This window comes from Meriones unguiculatus, chromosome 20, assembly GCF_030254825.1.
Source record: "Meriones unguiculatus strain TT.TT164.6M chromosome 20, Bangor_MerUng_6.1, whole genome shotgun sequence".
NCBI classification, from domain to species: Eukaryota; Metazoa; Chordata; class Mammalia; order Rodentia; family Muridae; genus Meriones; species Meriones unguiculatus.
Window position 1 is genome coordinate 46,274,902 of NC_083367.1, and position 21,138 is coordinate 46,296,039.

At 42.4% G+C, this 21,138-nt stretch overlaps 1 protein-coding gene and 1 long non-coding RNA gene across 9 annotated transcripts in view; one reads left to right on the plus strand and one right to left on the minus strand.

Moving 5' to 3' along the window:
- The window catches only part of Cep57l1 (centrosomal protein 57 like 1), a 52,036-nt gene that overhangs the window by 24,918 nt on the left and 5,980 nt on the right, over positions 1-21,138 (minus strand). Inside the window, exon 2 of one of the 8 annotated variants that reach the window (XM_060373508.1) lies at positions 20,301-20,465. The exons of the other annotated variants lie outside the window; for them this stretch is intronic. The gene's annotated coding sequence lies outside the window, so the exon portion shown is untranslated. The remainder of the gene's footprint in view (positions 1-20,300; positions 20,466-21,138) is intronic. 8 annotated transcript variants of the gene reach the window in all.
- Positions 861-13,206, plus strand: LOC132649489 (uncharacterized). The gene is made up of 3 exons (XR_009587942.1): positions 861-926; positions 1,036-1,096; positions 13,125-13,206. It is a non-coding gene; the product is annotated as an uncharacterized LOC132649489 (long non-coding RNA).

Below are 21,138 nucleotides of genomic sequence, written 5' to 3' on the forward strand. Positions count from 1 at the left end.
ACTTCACTGCACTTTAACATCACAGTTCCCTGTCACTGCTGTCTTCTCTCCCTTCGTGGCAGCTGAGCCCAAGAACACTCACATCTGCCAGTTTCCTGTGAATCCAACCTCAGTCACCATCCTCCCTCCCACTTCCTTGCTGAGTCTATAACACTCGCTGTTCTTACAAAGGATCTGAGTTCTGTTTCCAGCACCTATGTCACATGGCTCAAAACCCCTGGAACTCTTAAATCCTTGGGAACAGACATGTTCTTCTGCACATGTCTCCATCCGCAAACATGTATGTACACACATACATGTAAATAAAAGTAATTCAGATCTTAAAAGATTTTTTAGAAAGGAAAGATAACTCTGTTGCCTGGTTCTGGGTTGCTAGTTCTAGGGGCCCCTATCCTTACCTTCTGGGCATTGCTGGCCATATGCCTTCAGCCACTCTTTCTGCACTGCCTTTTCTCTAACCCCAAGATGAGCGTCTCTTTCCTTGCTGTTGCAGTTTTGTCAACACTGTTGCAGTTTTGCTGAGCATTGTCTTGGTGTGTTTAGCTGTACTCTCTTTTTCAGTAAAGCTAGTAGGATTTTTGTCTTCTTAAACCTTCCTAAATCAATGCCAGGAATTTTCCAGCTGTTATCTTTTTGAGTATTGCTTCTCTACTTTTCTAGTCTTCAGTTTAACTTGACGTAACAACTTCCGTGTTCTCAGGGGCCTCTCCCTGTGTTTGAATCTTGATCATTTACCCACCAGCTATTCAAGAACGTTCTGAAACCTTTAGGTATGTCACTGGGAGCAGCCTTTGTGGGTAGAGCCTAGCCACACTTCCTGTTCTGCTTTCTGTGTGCATGAACTTCTATCTCTTTACTTCCTGACTGCCAGGTGCGTCTCAAGCTCCAGCTGCCCTGCACCTTGCCGGACCCTGTCCTCTGGAACAGTAAGCCAAAACAAACCTTTTATTCCATAAGTAGCTTCTGTCAGCATATTCTAATCCAGTAACAGAAAAGTGAATGATCAAACTTACTTTTCTTCTTTGATAATTTTAGAAATCAGCCTTGGCAGTTTGTGGTTTCTGCTCCCTGTTTGCAGCGGCTGGTGTAATATGAGGTCAGTGATTTCTGTTTGGTGAGTGGGTCTTGCTCACAGACCACACTGATAATGAACTTCGCAGCCTCCTTCCTCGGCCTCCAGAGAGCAGGGGTTATAGGTACGACCACAATGCATCCTGGAATTTCCATCTTCTATGTCTTTATTTTCTGCATGAGAGCCGGGGCCTAGTGCACCCTCAGCAGTGAGCCTCACTGTGGCAATTCCTGGTTTTAAACTCACATGTCCTAGAAGTGAGAAACTCTTTGACGTTGATGTTCTAATCATTTTCTTCTGGGAATGTGGCACAGTGGCAGAGTGCTTGCCCAGCAGGTGAGGGCCCTTGTTCTGATCCCGACATCAAAAACAAATACACACCCACTCTTCTGAAAAGACAATTTCTACAGGTTTCTGTTACATCCAAACCCCACAAAACGACACTTTTAGAAATTCACATGCAAGGACTGTGATGAAAGCTCGACGGGTCTACTCCAATCAAAGCCGAGGGTGAGAATGGGAGTGCCGGTCTGAAGTTGGTCTGAAGAGCTGGTTATTTTTTAAAACCATCCATACAAAGTTTGATGCTTTAGGCATATTTCTTGTATACTGTAATGCCTGAACTTCTGACTTACAATGCCCAGACTATAGCTGCTCTTTCCCAGGCAAGCAGCTTCCTCCCTAAAGGCCACATCCTGAGCCAGGAAGGATCAGGCAGCACCTTCAGCAGTGGACGGGGCTAGCTTAACCCTGGGCTTTCGTGTTATCTGCAGGGTCATACTGTTCTCTTACTTTGTTGCCAAACCAGTCCTGCTATTACAAAAAGATATTCTAAAAGCTTCTGATACAGCATTTTTTCCATATTTTTTTTTACTAGAGAAGTTTCTATCTAATCCGTATGTTGCTTGAGAAAACTGCTGGAGAAATCCTTTTGAGATAGCAGTTGTTCCAGACAGATCAGCTTTGGCTACACACACACAGAATATTTATGCTTCAAAAATGAAAGCTTTTCTATCTCCCGTTCTAGTTCCAAATTTATGGCATATTATAAAATATGTTCTCCGTCTATCTTAACTAAGTAAATGCTATGATTGATCATTCAGTAAACAGCTGATTTGCAGCAAAACAGATTATACTGTAAACAACCTATAGACTGAATAAGAAGCATCAGAACATAATTATAAACACAAGTAAACTATAATTTTAAGTTTAGAAATATGCACTGACTTTATAGAACTACCCATAATTAAATTCCAGAAACTCAGAAGCAACTTAACTCTTCAGTGACGTTTACATAAAGGTGTTAATAGGATCTGCTTATCTTATATTTAATATACTGATCTTGTGACATTGAAAATAATCTATAGAATGTAACTTATAATTAACTTTAAAACTAGCTTTTGTAAATTTGAAAGAATAAAGGGCTCCATTTTAAGCCATCACAGTAAGATGGATCCTTGCTAGAAACAACAGTGGGTGATAAACCCAGGGCAAACTTTGATACATGGGATCTTTTGCATGGTCCTATAGTGAAGCCATAGTGGTTGCTAATAATATGCAGAAAATAACTATGTAGAAAAATCAAATAACGCGGACCAAGTGATTAAAATGAGCGTCACCTGTGAGAAGTGCCACCACAGGCCTCTTGACAGTTTATAGTGTCCTGAGAAGCACACGACAGCGCCTGAGCTGGCCAGGACTGCACCCACAATGCCGAATCATTCCAAAGGCCCAAATGGCAATCATTTGGTTTTTGAAAACGAGGAGGTGGCCGGTAATTGCTTTTTAAAAAAAGTGTCAGTGTCATAAAAGACAATCATATGCCCAGACATCTATCCATAACAACTGAGAGCAGCCTCCCAAGAGAGTGCCTAGGTTCATGCACATATCACATCCCAGTGCTGGTCTAGGCCAAGGCATGAAGAGTATGAGTTTGATGCTAGCCTGGGCAACGAATGAATATCCTTTCTAAAACTAACAAACAGAAAGAAAAATGATAGCTAGTAACATTTACCAGGTGATTAAAATGTAGTATTAGAATAAGCACCCAAAGCAGAGGAGTATCAGCTAGCCTTGAAAAGGAAGCAGGTTCTGACAGACGCTACGCTAACCAACCCAAACACAAAGACAATACATTATCATTCCATTTATATGAGGCATCTAATATTGTCCAACTCAGAAATACAAAGCAGGCCCCAGAAAGGAGTGAGTTCTGGTTACAGTTTCTCCAGATTAAAAAGGCTCTGGAGCTTGGACGAATGGCAATGTGTGCTGGGAGAAGAACCACACCAAAAATGAGAGAAGATTCTGCGAGTTCCCGAGCAGAAGCAGACAGAGTATCATGATGGGAACACAGAGGGAAAATCCCTTAGCCTTCCCTGACAAAGTCAGATCGGATCGGGAAAGGGCCATTTAGGTCAACACAGCAGATTCAACACAGTCACTCTCTCTCATAATCCACTGAAACAATATTAAAACAATTTCCAAAGAAAAATATAAACATACAAAGAGACCAGGAGAGTAACTACCATACTCTAGAAAACAGCAACAGATGTATAAATCAAAGAGGCAGGTTCAGTTAATGCGAGAGGCAGACCCTTGGCCCAAGTGACTTAAATTTACCCCTCAGAAGCCCAGATGTCTCAGGAAACAGCTGCATCTCTTTAGGCAGTAGACTGAAGACCAGAGAACAGGGTGAAACTCAGAAGCAATCACACAGGTGACCCTCCACTACCCTGCCCCCACCCCTTCCAGAAGTCTTTATCTGGATGTCATACCCTCAACTGAGAAGATGGGAATTTTAGTTCCCCACCACAGCCCCGCCCTTTTCTTTTAAGAAGGAAATCGGAGTATCTCTAAATTGGGGGACACTAGGATGCCGGGCTGAAGCCGTCCTACAGAAATATGATCTATAGGTTAGGGGAGCAGGTAAGGCTGGACCCAGAGATTTGGCTTTGGTGAGCAATTAGATCCCCAAAGGGTAACGAGGAAAATTTTTCAGCATCTACACAGGAGTCCAGGTGGGTAGCTAGGTTCCCTCTGTCCACTGGAGAACCGGTGCTGGCTGTGCTCAATTCATAATGGCAAATTTTTTACAGCTAAGAATCGTAGATTTTGGAGACAGAAAGGATTGGGCTCAGAACACCAACACAAAGAAAAAATGAAGGGAGAAACTCATTTGAGGAGATCAAAAACCATCTATCAAATGTGTGGGTGTGGCAGGAAGAATGCTTCCAAAAGGAAAATCAGTGAGAACAGCACCAACTTAGTATGGTGTAGCCTATTCTCTGTTCACAGGGCATAGGGGCGTCTAACTCACCGATGACTGAAGCTAACAGGGAAAGAGTGGGAGCACACCCATGAGTCAATAGTATATCCAGTTAGAATGGCTAGCTTTCATCATAACTAATACTAGACTTCTTACTCAGTTCTGCAAGCTCCTTACCTCAAATGTGAGAGATGCGTGTTGGATTATCTGTTTGGTTTCTTTGGTCCTCCTGGGAGGCGACTACTGGGCCTTGCCCATGTCACACAAGTACGTGTTCTACCACTGGGCTCATTCCCACTGGGGGGGCGGGGAGTAGAAAGTAATGCTAATCTCTTACACTGTTTTATAAACAGAGTGAATTGTTTGTTACACGATGTGTTTAACTTAATCCAAGATAGATGAGTCCTGCAGTCTCCTTAAATGTTTTTTACACTTCTTTTTCAGGTGTGCGCATGTGTTTGGGTGTACACAGAACACAGCACACACGCGGCAGTCACAGAACAGCTTGTGAGAATGGGTCTTTCCTTCGACCAAGCAGGACCTGGGGCTTGAATGCAGGCTGTCAGGTTTGGCAGGAAGTACCTGAACCTTCTGAGCCTTATGGTCGGGCCAAGAGCTACCCAACTTCCAAGCCACGTTATCAAGCACTCACTTATACACTAGAATGTTTTATCTAATAATTACATTTTTCCTTAATGGACCCAGTAAGTTTGGAACTTAAAAAAAATCATGTAAACAATTAAATTCCCCACTATCATTTTTTAAAAAAGGAGTTATTTTAAGCTTAAGGATACAAACGTTTGTCTGCATGTACATATGTACATTGTGTGTGCCTGGTGCCCACAGAGGCCACAGAGTGTGCTGGGTTCCCTGGAACTGGAGGTATAGATGGTTGTGAGGCTCCATACAGGAGCTGGGAGGGAAGCCAGGTTTTCTGCAAGAGCAGAAAGTGCTAGCCTGCCCCGCCATCTATCCAGCCCCATGGCTCCCCACCATCTTTTCCAAGATTTCAAACCTTTGACTAAGTTCACGAGAAAATGCTTCTGAGATAAGATAAAGTGAATACGGAGGAAGAATACAATTGTTTAATTGTGACCTGTTTTTAAAATGGTAAAAAATAGTTGCAATGAGAAACAAGTATCCACTAATTCAGTTTCTTCCCAGCAGAAGTTCTGCACAGGCAGAAAGCAGCTGCAGTTGTGGCCTCCTGTTATTTATACAGCAAATATCTGTTTTGGACAGTTACATATTTTCATTGTTTGTTTTGTTTGGAAACAGGGTCTCACACTATACCCCAGGCTGGCCTCCTGCCTTAGTTTTCTTAGTGCTGAGGTTATTACAAACATGAGCTACCATGCCTAACTTGGTATTTTAATGTATCTATTTCACTTAAGAAAACCCTAAATCTTAATACTTGAAAATCTAGTTAGGCATGGTGGTGGCGCTTGGCATGGTGAGGGTATCTACACAGTGAGAGTGAGATCCTATCTAAAATAAAATGAGAATGCAAAGATGGAAAGAAGGGTACCACATACCAAGAATTAGGGTTCCAAACTCCTAGAACACAGGATCCAGGCAAGCAGAATCAGCACAAAGGTGGAATGAAAGAGAGCTGTAGCCAAGGCAAATGGACTTTGGGAGACGATGGAGGAGATGTAAAAGATCAATTTTTAGCACGTTTGAAATACTTACTGAATAACAACACAAAAACAGATAACACATTGAGTTTGTTATATACCAGGTACTGGCGAAAGAACTTAACATGTATCAATCCACTAAATTACAAGAGAAATTAGTAAGGAGGTGGAAAGAGTGTAAGAGCCAGAGGGGAAGGAGGACACCAAGAAAACAAAGCCCTAGAAATCAACAGGACGCGCAGATGAACTCAGAGACGGAGTCAGTGAATGCAAGGCCTGTGCCGGTCTGTACCGGGTCCTCTGTGTATGTGTTATGGGGTTGGGTCTAATGTTTGATGGGATTCCTGGGTAAAAAAGTGGGTTATCTGTTTCTTGCGCCTTCTCTTGGGCTCTTTTCCTTCTGTTTGTTTTGTCCAATTCCTATGTGTTAGTTTTGTTTGTTATAATATATTTACCATATTATTATCCCTTAGAAGCCTGTTTGTTCTCTAATGAGAGACTGCAAGGAATGAATCTGGATGGGAAGAGAGGTGGGGAAACTGGGAGGCAGGGAAAATTGTAATCAGGATATATTATGTGAGGAAAAAAAATCTATCTTCAATAAAAGAAAAAATCAATAAATTCACAAAGGACACCAGAAAATAAAAATTAGTATTCTAACTAACTAACTATCTCCCCACCTTGTAAGACTTTTATACAGATGTTTTCATCCCTGGCCCCACTGCTCCACTCTAAATATCCGATGGCCTGAAGCAGTGACCCCTTGTCCCTTCCTTCATTTTCTGAGCACCAGTCTTTTCAGACTAAGCAGCTGAATAAGGATGTGAGGTCAGACCCCTGCCAATGGCAAAAGCACAACCACCCTGAGTTAAACTAGAGAAGCCCTTCCTGCCTTGGTGTGTGCTGGCTCTCCAAGGGCACATCCTCTTGAGCACAAGCAAAGGTTGCCAGGTCCAGACACCTCAGCTGGAAGAGAGTCTCATTTCCAACAAGCACACAGCAACCAGGAAGTGACGTGCCCAAGGTCATGTAGCTACTACCCAGCAGAGCAGGGGTGGGAACACAGGCAGCCAGGTCTGAGGACAAAGGAGGGCTCAGAGGGAAGAAGTTCCTGCCAGAGGCTTGGAGTTCACTCCCCACAGCCCACAGAAAGGTGGAAGGAGAATAGACTCCACAGAACTACTCTCTGACCTCCGCATTCATGCTGTGGCAGAGCAACCCCCGTCACACACAAGAGCGACATAAAAAAACGTTTTTTAAAACAAAAACAAAACAAAACAAACAAAAAAACAAAGGAAGCTTGAAAAATTCTAGCTAGTCACCCATGACAGAGATTTTGATATAAAAATTGATGCCCTGGGGCTGGTGAGTCGGCTCAGTGGGTAAACTGACACAAAGCTGGGTGCTTGCTATCTGTGCTGCTGCCGCCCCTACAGCAGGACAGGAGGAGACAGGCAGTTGCTGAAGGCTTACAGGCCCGCTAGTCTGGTGTATGGAGCCCACAAAGGCTTAAGTAAAAGGTAAGGCCTGACAGCCAGGGCTGCCTCTGACTTCCACATAACTGCTGTGGCATGCACCCCCATCCCCAAAACATCTAAATACAAATGCATAACACACACATAGAGATTAAAAGGAAATGAGTCAATACTCTTACACAGCTGTTCGTACTGACAGCAAGGCCAAAAACAAAACCACAAAGTAAATTCAAAAAGCTTTCTGGCAGGAATTTGACTTCCAGTGGTCCCAAAGCGTCAGGGTGCAGCTCAGTTGGCGGGTGCGTTCTTAGCATGTGGAAGGTCTTGTACCTCCTCTCCCTCAAGGAAGGCAGCAAGTTGGTGGCACACGTAAATGGGAAACGCAAACACAGACCCTTTCTAAAGTGACCTGTCTCTACCTGGAGCCAATTATAAACTGTCTCCCTACTTTAGAGGTGTTTAGAACTGCAGAAACACCAAAGTACAGTCTGAATGCTCAGAATCTTTTCTTCTCAAGAGTGTGGCATATTTTTTGGGCTCTCGTTTTTACATAGGTTTTGATTTGCTTTTATAAGCATGAAACAATGACAGATTTTAAAAGTACAAAAATTCTTCTTCCTTCTCATCAAATGTAGCCATTTTTAAAGTTTTATTTTGTATTTGTTTGTATACGTATGTCTGTGTGTGTGTGTGTGTGTGTATGTGTGTATGCGGGTGCTGAAGAAGCCAGAAGGGTTGGGTCTTTTGGAGCTGGAATCATAGGGGTTAAGGAGGCTGTAAACACATGGGTGCTGGGAACGGAACCCAGACCCCTGGAAGAGCATCAGATGCTCTTGGCTGCCGAGCCACCACTGCAGGCCCTACACCAGCCATTCCTGAAGTATAAAAAGTCCCTTCTACGTACTAAAAACAAAACAAACAACAAAAACAAAAACACAGCAAGATTAGATGGCGCAGACCAGCATTCTGCAATCCACAAAAATGCTTGTACTCTGGGACGTGACAGACTACAGAGGCCTGCACAGACCCTGGGAATGGTCCAGACACAGCAGGATGAGGACTAAGCCTTGTTCTAGCCACGGATCGTGATTTACAGTCCCAGGACGACAAGCCGTATTCTTTCTTGAACTCACAGCCGCTAACCTAATAGTCTCCTGTTCAGAGTATCCTGGCTCTTTATAAAAAACAAAAACAAATCCCTTCTTAATGATAGCATTTTTTTAAAATAAGTTCAGTCCTGGTTCAAACATATTTGCCATTTTCTCTAAGGAGTGTCTAAACACAGAACAAATTACATACCACATTTGTTTGGGAAGCTTGTAAAACCACAAATTCCAATGTATACCAAGCACTTTGACCAGACAGTTGTACTAGAGGATTAAAAGTGACATAAGCAGCAGCTGATAACTGATGGCTCCTGGGAGATCATAAGGTCAGATGTGTGACTTTCCAAATAAGCCAGGTGTAAAGCAGCCAGGCTCTTCCCAGCTTGCCGCAGGTGAAGGCCCTCAGACCTCCCCCACCAGCCTGTCTATAGCAATTCCTATAATTTCAGCTGACTTCTATCCTTACCAAAGCACCTCCCTCACTCAGGAGAGTATGCCCAACCTAGAAGAAAATGTGGACGTACCCAGGGATGTTAAACATGGAAGACACAGAAAGTAAATTTCCTATAGCTAAAGTTTCCATTCCCATAGACATACAGGAACGTGGGCTCTCTATGCCATTGCTTTTTCAGTCACGTTACAATACTGTTTCTAGGAAATTCCATTTTTTTTAATCTTTATTTTATGTGTATGGAGTTTTGCCTACATATATGTCTGGGGATGGCAAGTATGCTTGGTGCCCATGGGGGCTGGAAGAGGGCATTAGGTCTCTGGAACTAGAGTCACATATGGTTTTGTGTGGATGGGTGCCAGAAATCAATCCCAGGTCTTCTAGAAGAACAGCTGGTTCTTAACTGCTGAGCCATCTCTCCAGCCCCAGAGTAATCCCTCCCCCCATTTCAGGGTTTTGTTTTGAGACAAGTTTTCTCTGTGTAGCCTTGGCTGTCCTGGACTCCCTTTGTAGACCTAGGCCTGGAACTCACAGAGATCTGCCTGCCTCTGCCTCTGAGTTCTGGGATTAAAGGCATGCACCACTACACCCAATTCCCAGAGCCCATTTTTAATGTCAATGTCAACCTACTGAGTGACGGTTATGATTAAACTTTTTAGTATAACATATACAATATTGAATGAAAAGTATTTTTTAAAATGTAATCAGAGGAGAGGTTTTAAGGGATAATTAACACTAAGGATAAGGTTACAACATGGAAATATACTTTTATAACCCCCTCCACACACACAGAGGGAGAAGGAAGAGCAAAGGGAGAGAGGGAGGAAAAGGAGAGACTCATGGAATAGTTGAGTTCACCCACACGGGATGTCACCCCAGACGCCACAGTTGCCAACTAAAAAGGCCAATGCCAGGTGTAGAGTATGTCCCCTTGCACAGCTGGCCAGAGGGATCCAGAGATCTCCAAACAATTGAGGTTCTTTCAGTGCTCTTGCTGGATTGGATTTAAGGCCCACTCCACAGGAGGCCTGAGTGCTTGGTGCTGTAAGTCTGGTAGGGGAGACTACAAGATCCACAAGTAAACCTATTCCAATTATTTTGCTAAATGGATAAATCTACCTCTAGGTTAGTGCAGCAATCAGACCCCATGAAGGAAGTGTCTTTGTGCAGTGGATGACAATTAACAGAGACAAAATAACGTCAAAGCGCAGACAGTGAGAGACTGTGAATGTTCAACCCTTTGTAAAAAGGACATTGCCATCCTACCTCTACCCTAAGGCTCAGGGATCAGTGGAGGAAGGGTGGCAGAGCGATTGTGGAGGACCTCAACAGAAACATGTCTTCTGGACCTGTCTGAACTGATGCACCCAGGAACCCTCAGCAGCCATAAGATGCTGCATAAGACTTGCACAGGATGAAGTCAGTTCCAGCACGGAACGAGAAGAGGCTCACGAGCCCTCCCCCTTAACTGAGAAGCCATGGACAGGGAGGGGGTGGCTTTTGTTGAAGGGGAAGCAGTTTTCTGTAATGGTATGGTTCCTGGTATGTCGGCCACACTCCAGCGCATGGCCTCACACACAGGACTGTATGAGCAAGGTAGAGTCGATGGATTATCAAGAAAAAAAAAAGTTGTAGGTTTGGGGATCAGGGGGATAAGGAGGTGGGAATGGACCTGAGAGGGTTGCAGGGATATGATTAAGTACATTGTATGAAATTCTCAAAGAACTAATAAAATATTTTAATGTGTTAAAAAATAGCCCATAATAATAGTCTACAGAAACCCCTAGAAATTGTCACAGGTGATCAAAATCTCACACAAAGGGCACATATTAAAAGGCATTTCTGAACTGCTGACTGTGAACTACACCCATAGCTTTCTCATTTCTAAAGATGACTGTCACCAACCGTTCTTGGAAATACAAAAAAATGATTATATGCCAAAGCAGTTTTCCTTTGTTGACTTCCCTGTCAATCAGTGGGTAATGCAGGAAAATGTTCTTCAGATTCTAGAAGCATGTAAATCTTATTAGAATATTAAAATCCTTACCATTATAGGGGTGTGTGTATGTGTGTGATGGTGTGCAGTGTGGTTCCTGTGGTGTGTGGCATACAGGTATACTTAAATTTGGAGGCTAGAGACCAGAGGCCAGAGAAAGAGGTCAGGTGTCCTGCTCTATCTATCATTTCATCTCATTCGTTTGACACAGGGACACTCAGGAATCTGGAACTAGGCTAACAGCCAGCAAACCTGAGTGGCCCTCCTATCTCTGACCACAGTGACACTGGGGTTAAAGGCATACATGGAGCATTTTTGTTTGGTTGGTTTTTTGAGACAGGGTTTCTCTGTGTAGCCTTGGCTGTCCTGGACTCGCTTTGTAGACCAGGCTAGCCTCGAACTCACAGAGATCCACCTGTCTCTGCCTGCCAGAGTGCTGGGATTACAGGCATGTGCCACCATGCCCAGCTGCAGCAAACACTTAGCCACTGAGCCATCTCTTGAAGTCCACAAGCAGCTCTGAACAAGTGCTACTGTGGAATTCAGTGATAGAGTAATTCTTTTCCTAGGCACCCCTGTGGGTCTGAATAGGGCTGGCTCGGCAATTTCATCAAAGGAATATGATGAATGGAAAGGGTTCTGGCTTGAGTCTTTTGAGCAGGGTTCTTTGCTGTTTCTCATAGTTATGTGCTATATAATCTTAGCTGAGCCATTTTTTTTCTCTTAACTCTGAAGGTTATCAAGTACCATTTAGGTGGTAGGAGCAGCTGTGGTACGAACTTACTCATTCCAGGCCCTCTGGAAGAGCAGTGCTCTTAACCACTGGGCCATCTGTCCAACCCCCAGATATCACTTAAAAAAAAAATCAAGTACTTTAGTTTTTCCAACTTTTAGCAATGAATTCACATTTACCTGAACGTCTCAAAGGTACCTAAAACTTATATGCAGAATGTAACTATGTATGCTTTGCCTGCTTGTATGTTTGTGAACCACGTGCATATCCGACACCCGGAAGCGGGAAGAGGGCTTCAGAGCCCCAGGACTGCAGTTATGATGGTTGTGAGCTGCCACGTGGGAGCTAGGAATGGAGCTCCAGCCCTCTGGTAGAGCAGCTCTGCATGAAGTCTCTAGACCTGCCCCCTCCTACATTCTTAATCTCACTGACCAGCACCTCCACCTTCCTCTTCAGCCTCCAAGTTCTAAGGATTTCAACACCTACCACACTTCTCAAACTAACTATCCTCCATCGCTGACTGGGTGTACTATTCTAGATCTGCATCGCCTATGCCCTGTGGAGGAATTCTGCTAATCCTGTCTCAGAATAACTATCTTATTGTTCCGCCGCAGTACAGTAAGATTAAAACCTGGGGGTATGGTTTCAAAGTTTAAAACTCTTCAGTGACTCCCCAGCGCCTTCACAACAAAGATGAAGTAGTTTCTCAGGGCCAATGACTACAGGGTCTTTCATGCCCCTCTTCATAGAATACTCACTTTGTGGGCACAGGCCTGTAACCCCAGCACTCTCAAGGTAGAGGGAGGGAGGAGGGGAGGAGCAGAAGCTCAAGGTAATGATCCTTGGCTACCTCAAGGCTAGCCTGGGTTATATGTAAGACCCTGTTGGGAAAAAGGACAGGGAGAAAGGACGGGAGGAGGAAACCCATTCACAAATCATCTTCATTAAACTGTATGCCTTGAGGATGGGGGTCACAATGAAATGCCCACAAAACTGGAGCGGATTAAAAGTCACGAGGTATTCCAGGGTAGTCCTGTGAAATGTCACTTCAGCAGCTGGGGTGGAGCTCAGCGGCAGAGCACTCGGCAGGCGTACATGCAGTCGCCTCAGTGTAAGGCAAATGCAAGCTGTCCACGTCATTCGAGGTGGAGAGACTGCAGTTAGACTGTGGTATCTAAATAGCAGAGCAAGCTTGTCACAACACTGCTCCCACTGCTGTTGAGAGGTCCAGGTCTCTCATTCCAATTCTCACAGCAAGCCGTCAGAGCTTTAAGTACCTGGCATTTGACTCATCTGAGATGAACAGGTGTTCTGGGGGTGGTGGTGAAGTCATCTGTTGGTAGAGAGACTGACAGTGTGATCTGTGTTGTCCTTTCTTCCAAGCAGACCTGTTGGCACAGCTGTGAAGGTCTTCCTCACAGGAGTGGGACACGCTTTGCGTCACACAGAGGTAAGGACAAAACCTGACTTTCTTGTCCAGCTGAGATGAAGCTTAAGTTGATCAAAATATATTTTGCTTAAAATCTATATACTAGAACATATTAATCCACTTCTGTATTAGTTTCCAATGTGCCTCCTTCATTTCGCTGGCCAGGCCAGATGCTGAACTGCTGAGGGCCTGCTAATGTCTACCCAGTAGCCAAAACCAAAAAGCCAAGTAGAAAGGACCCTGCGAGCTGGGCGGCCCATGTCTGTAATCAGTTCCTGGAAGACTGAAGACAGAAATCCACATGTTTGCCACACATAGGTGACTTCTAGGCTAGCATGAGAAACAGGGAGACCCTATCTCTAAAACCAACCAACCAACAAGTTAAAAAAAAAAAAAAAGAAAAAACCTTATAAGAGTTAGGTGTCCAGCTAGGCTGTGGTGGTGCACTCAGCACATACCTGAGAACTTGAGAGGCAGAGACAGGCAGATCTCTATGGGTTCAAGGCCAGCCTGGTCTGCATAGTGAGTTTCAAACCAGCCAAGACTGAAAGGAAGAAAAAGCCACCCCCTGAAGCCCTGTTTAGAGATAGCTAAATGTTATAGCTTCCTCAGGAAGCTCTCATTCCACACAGGGACTATTACCACCATGTCAGCATAATTTACTTGATAGAAGAATGACTTTTGCCAGGCAACGGTGGTAGACACCTCTACTGCCAGCACTCAGGAGGCAGAGGCAGGTGAATCTGAGTTTCAGGCCAGGAGGAGATTAAAACACTTTAGTAAAATGATTAGAAATCAGTGTAACTGAAATTTTATTCTACCTCAGTTCCAGGTTATGTCTAAAACATACCAAACTGCTAGAGCTCAAAGTGGGGAGAGAAAGTGTAGATGGAGGAAGCAAATGCAATGCTTACAACTTGGGCCTCTGAACGTGGTGTAAACTATTACAAGAGAACTTGGTACTCACAGAGGTAAGATAGAATCCCCCCAAAGTTGCTTTTATCACAGGAGTTAGCCAATTTGCCAGCTCAGCCCAGACTAGCCAGAGCTAAAATAGGCCAAGGCCTCTTTTATTTAATATAACCAACTTTTATCTTTAGTGACATTTCCTCCTGGGTATAGTGGCAAAGGCTTCTATCTCAGTACTTGAAGAGCTGAGGCAAGAAGATGAGGCCAAGTGGGAAGAGATAGTGAGTTCAAGGCCAGCCCGGAGCTACTTGGCCCATATTCAAACAGAGAAGAGCAAAGCAACAGCCAGCTCTGGAAACTTGCTATCCAGTTACAAATTACAATAAATAAAATAAAATAAAATGACTGTAAAACAGCATAGTTAAAAAGAGACATCTGCCATGGTAAGTTCAATCATAGATAATAATTTTGGAGAAGAACACTGCTACAGTTCCTCATACTTAAATTATACCTTAGCCAGTGATGCTTCACTGTGTAGGATCAGACACTAGAGTGTATACAGAGAGGCTTCACAGATAGTAACATATATAATCCTGATTTAAAAAATGATAAATGCTAACTCTATAGAACTTGGATTATACTAGAAAATCAAATTCAGTGTAAAATTTACCAATTTGATATTATTTTGGTCTGTCTATATGGTGAGTTCTAGGACAGCCAGGACTATGTAGAAGGACTGTCTTGAAAACAAAACAAACAAAAACAAACAAATAGACAAACAAGATTAACACTTTCATGGTAGCTCAGTCTTATTTTAACCAAAGTTGAGACTGGCATACATGCTCTTGCCAATTGCTCTTTTTACTCACTGTAACATAATAAATGTTGACATGTACATAATTTGATTGAAGTATGGTTTTTAATGCACATATAAATATTTATGTAAGCTTTCTTCTCATTAAGATATAGTTAACCAATTATAATGTTAGGTGTATGACAATTTTAATGCTTTTAATACCGTCAAACTGGCAAAACCTAAAACTGTTTCAAGTAAAGCATTACTAAAGCTGTTTGGGACTTAAAGGTTTTAATTGTTATCATGTCCTACAACTAGTTCTCTCACCAAAATACTCTATTTTAGAATTTTTTTTTCTAAGTTCTATCTTCTCAAATGCTTCTGTCAACTTCAACTGAGAAAAATGGGATCTATTTAAAAAAAAAAACATTTAAAACTAGGCATGAGGGGCTGGAAAGAGAGCTCTACAATCAAGAGCCCCGGCTGCTCTTCCAGGGGGACTAGGGTTCAATTTGCAGCAGCCACCGTGTGGCTGACAATGTCTGTAACTCCGGTCCTCGTGGCTGACAATGTCTGTAACTCCGGTTCCAGAGGATCCAGAGTACTCTGTGGGCTTCGGTGAGCAGTGCACACCTGTGGTACACAGACACACACAAAAGCTAAACACCCATACACATAGAATAAAAATAGAGGAAAAAAAATTAAAGTAGGAACAAAGCGTCTAGCTCAATACCAGCCTGATTTTTTCCATGTTCTGTGACCCAAGACTGCTGCTACTGGCTAGCACACTACACTACTGGAAGGGCAAAGTAATCATTATTCATACCCAGCTGTTAACCCTGAGCTACAGTGACTGGCCTGGTAAGATATGTCCACTGGTGCAACGGTGGCCTGAACACTAGCAGAGAAACCAAACCCTTTCTGATTGGATCTGAGCTCTACACAGTGACACCCACAATCCAAGAACCTATGCCTAGATCTAAGGTCATAGGCCCTAGGGAAGAACCTACTAATATTATTTTGCTGAATATATATAGCATTAAAATAACTCCTAATGTAATGACTATTAGGGATTACACTGCATCTCTCAATCCTGATTTGAGAGGCTTCTATTTAGAGTAGACGGTATTTAACACATGGACCCACAGGTGGCCAAAGCGCTGAGAAAGAGGCTGTCAAACATTCCGCTCTCAATGGAACACTGCACCTCTTCCTCCCAAGGCTCAAGGATCGCTGTGGAAGAAATGGTGGCAGGAGTGTAAAACCCAGAGGCACAGAAGGACTACAAGAAAATAGTGTCTCCTGGACACGGCAGGGCAGCTATACAAATGAATTCACAGTAGGTGAAAAAGCATGTGCAAAGCCTGTGCAAGCCCAAGACATACCAAACTCAGCGTGGAGACAGGAGTTGGGCATAACCGCCTACTCCTGACCGTGGAACTATTGGCAACTGTTAACTTCTGGAGGAGAGGCAGTTTTCTCTGGGAATGTAGCCCCCGGTAAACTGACCATGCTGTAGTGGAAGATCATACATTCAAGAATATATGAGCAGCACACACAAGAGCCAGGCCTGGTGGTACACACCTTTACTTAGTACTTGGGAGACAGAGGCAGGTGGATCTCTGTGAGTTCAGGGCCAGCCTGGTCTACATACTGAGTTCCAGGATAGCCAGGGCTCTAGAGAGAAACCCTGCCTCAAAATTAAAAATAAATAAATAATAAAAAAATAAATGAAGACATAAAATTGAGTGAATAGGGAAGGGAAAGCGGATATGGAATGAGTTAGGGGTAATGAATATAATCAAAACACATTTTAGAAAACACTCAGTGAACTAATAAAAAATATATGAAACATTAAAAAGTTTCTATTTTGTATACTAAAACAATATGTAACAAAATTTAAACTAGCACTTTAAAAGTATTATTATGTACAAAGTATCACATTTGGCTTACAATCTTAAAAAAGTAGTTACTATTATCAAAGTAACTTTTTCACACATAAGGAAACAGATGAAGTGACTAGTTAATTTGGTCAAAGGTCCTCAGGAATTACATGTACTGCCCTTTCTGACAGTTCACTGCTGTGGTAGTTTGAATAGAAGTGGCCCCCCACAGGCTCAAATACTTGCATGCTTAGGGAGTGGGACTATTTTAAAGGATTAGAAGGACTAAGAGATGTGGCCTTGTTGGAAGAAATGCATCACTGGAGGTGGGCTTTTGAGGTCTCTCTCATCCTATGGACTAGGATGTAGTGCTCAGCGCCATGGGTGCGACCATGCTTTCCGCTATAATAATGGACTAAACCTCTGAAACTGTAAACAAGACACCAACTGAATGTTTTCTTTGATAAGAAATTACCTTGGTTATAGTATCTGTTCTCAGAAATAAAACAGTGGCTAAAACAACTGTTTTCTAATATCTCTATCTGTGACTTTAGATTTAAAAAGAATAATTACTAAGGGGGCTAAAGAGATGGCTCCACGGTTTACTGCATTGCTGCTCTTGCAGAGGACTTGGGTTGGATTCCCAGCACCCACATGGTGGCTGAAAATCATCCGTAACTTGTTTCAGGGGATTCAATGCTCTCTCTGACCTCTGAGGACACCAGGAACACATGTAGTACATATAAACATTCAGTCAAAACATCCATACACCTAAAACAAAGAAGTAAATCTTTAAAAAAATCACCAATATTTTTCCTCGAAATGTTATATTTTCTACTAATTTCCTGTCTTAAAACATTGTATTTATTTAATGCAAAATTGGATTAAGTTTGCATCCCCTGAGTACGTGGGTCACCTCTTACAGATGCTCATGGTCTACATGCGCCAGCTTAAGTTTAGCATTTTCCCCCTCTTTAAGTACATAAACACTGGAACATTTATTTAAGGCACAATTCAATTTGTAAATTTCCCAAAGAAAACAAACATTGGAGCTACTAGAATTATTTTTCCAACAAATAGACCTACTGCAGAGATCACAACTGAGAAGAACATAAAACACTTTTAAAATGACACCCTGGAGGAAATTCTATTCTCTGCACTAAAGAAAAGCACACACATATATATTCATATACTCATTAATATTTCCTTCCCTCTTCCCATCCAATAATGCCCCCCTATTTCCTGTAACAATGAATGAAATTAACAACAGATGGTTATTGAAGTTACTAATTATAACTTTTGCAAAGCCAACTGTCATTAATTTATCAGTATTTTGTTGCATATATTAATTACAGCTTATCTTAATGTAGTGCTTTAAACCTATCATTGTTTTAGCAATGACTGTAACACATTTACTCTCCCTACAGTCCTTTAAAAGCAAGAACAACATCTTACTCATTCATCAACTATCCACTGGAGTTTTTAGTAACTGTTCAATACTCTTTTGTGTGTTTGTTTCTTTTGAGACAGCTTCTCACTATATAGCCTGACTGGCCTGGAACTCACTGTGTAGACCAGGCTAGACTCGAACTTACATATCCATCTATCTCTGGCTCCTAAGTACAGGAATTAAAGATGTCTGCTACCATGCTTCGTGCATTTGTTATTTTTAATTCATTTAATGTAGTAAAAACATGTAAAACAGAATAAAACGAAGTCAATACTTTCCCACATTAATCACTACATTGTATCTTATATGTAACATTATGAAATTTAGATTTATCTTAAATGATATTTGGCAGCATTTCTCCTTTGTCTTGTGGACTATAAAATAATTCTGTAATTTATAATTTCTGACTTCTTACATTTAATGAGTAAAACTGTTGCAAAAGCGTAAATCGAGAACATCTTTCTGGGGGCTAGAGAGAAACCTTGGCGGTTAGGGGCACTTGCTGCTCTTGCAGAGGACTCTGTACCCATGTGGTGCACATACATTTATGCAGGCAAACATTCACACACATGAAAATTAAAAAGAACATTTTTCTGGGCCAGTGAGATGGCTCAGTAGGTAGACACCTGCCACCAAGCTTGAGGACCTGAAACCCAAGTTCAATCCCTGAAAGCCACGTGATGGAAGGAGAGGATGGATTCCTGCAAGTTGCTTTCTGACCTCCACAGAGTTTAATATCCCTAGCCACCAAGGAAATACAAATTAAAATTATTCTGAGATACCATCTCCCCCAACCAGAGCGACTAGCAAATCTAACAACAGATGTGGAAAATGATGTGGAGAGAAAGGAACCCCCTGCAAGTGAGGGTGCAAATTAATGTAGACATTATGGAAATCGGCTTGGAGATTTCTAAAAGATGTAAAAAAAGAACTACCATATGGTCCAGCTACGAGCTCCCGGCCTATATCCAGAGAACGCCATCCCCTGCCATAGAGATATTTGCACCCCTCTGTTTACGGCAGCTTTATTCACTATAGCAAAGAGTTGGAATCCACCTAGTTGTCCATCAACAACAACAAATGGATAATAAAAATCTGGTTTGCATATATTGGTGTGTGGTAATATCACTGAGCTTTAAAGAAAAATTAAACAATTTGCAGGAAGCAGGGCATGATGGTGAATGCCTTTAATCCGGGCACGTGGGTGGCAAAGATAGGTGATCTCTTTGAGTTCTGAAGCCAGCCTGAACTACATAGTGAGTTTCATGCCATCCAGGGCTACACAGTTAAGACACAGTCTCAAAAATCAAAACAAGGAATTGGAGAGATGGCTCAGCAGTTAAAAGCACTGACTGCTCTTCCAGAGAACCCAGGTTCAATCCCCAGCACTCACATGGCAGCTCACAACTGTCTGTTACTCCTGTTCCAGGGGATCTGATACCCTCACACAAATATGCATGCAGTCAAGACAATGTACATAAAATTAAAAAATAAATAAATGGAGAGAGTTGAGCAAAAACAACCCCATAAATGTCAGGAAAGAGAACTTAAAAAGCGTATTAAATGGAGTCACACAATCTCAAAAAGAAAAAAACCATCACATGTTCTCTCCTATTCACAATCTAGCCAGTGTGTGTGAGCATGTGTAGAGGGCGCTGGGGGAGGGGAGGCAGGGTAAAGATGAATACAGTGTAACACGAGGAAAATACAAGAAAGGCTGAGAGAGGGGATAAGGAAGGCCTGAACGCAGGTAACCAACAGGAGTTTTGAGAGCAAATGAGGCTAATTGTTTTTCTAGTTCTAATTCTGTCATGGATTTTGTTTTGTTTTGGTTTTGGTGATGGATAAGTTCATAAAAATATACTGGAAACTGAAAACCTAACTCACAGGCCCTATAGCTCCCATTCCAAATGCCTACTCTAACTGTATGGAAGTTCACTGAGTTATATAGACTTTGGGCCTGGGTATTTTTGGTGTGTGATGTTTTTATGTATTTGCAAGTTATAAAATATTATAAATTTACATTACAAAATATAACAAAGCTCATAAAACTTTAAAAATGTATAAAAATGGGTAATGAGAAACATAAGCTGACCTGAGGCAGAGAGAGCTAGGATGAAGCTGCAGTTCTGTGGTGCAGCCATTGTCTAGCATTGTCTAGTTCCATGGTGCAAGGCCCTGGGTTCAGTTCTCAGCAGCACAAAAACACAGTTTCGTGGTACAGCCATTATCTAGCATGTGCAAGGGTCTGGGTTCAATTCTCAGCAACACACAAACACAAAACATAAGACAAGTTAAAAATATATGTCATTATAATCATTAAAGAGCACAGACCTACAGCCCATTAAAGATTGAGACTATCAAACACTATATACCAATGTAGTTTCAGCACTTGAGAGGCCCAAAGGCAGGATGATCACTGTGAGTTCAAGGCCAGCCTGAACTACATAGCAAGGCTCAACTGAGCATTTCTCCCTTTGCTGAGCTCTTGCTTCTGCTTCCCCTCCCCTCCCACCTGCCCTTCAGCCTTCCCTTCCTCTTCTTATCTTCCTTTTGTCCATAAAGGGTCTTGTTTGTAGCTCAGGCATCTGAGAACCTAAGTCCTACTGTCTCAGCCATGTGTCAGGCTTTTGGGTGGTGGGTTTGGTTTGGTTTAGGGTTTGGTTTATGAGACAGGGTTTCTCTGTGTAGCCCTGGCTGTCCTAGATTCACTTGTAGACCAGCTGACCTCAAAGTCACAGAAATCTGCCTGCCTCTGCTTCTTGAGTGCTGGGATTATAGGCATGCGCCACCATGCCCAGCTGCTTTTTTATTTTTATTATGTAGTGATCTAGTTAATTTCAAATCCAGTAGAAACTTTAATATATCTAAGCACAAAAATTCTATTTTCTCAAAAAGCTAGCTAAAAATGGATCATAGAGCTTCAGGTAAAA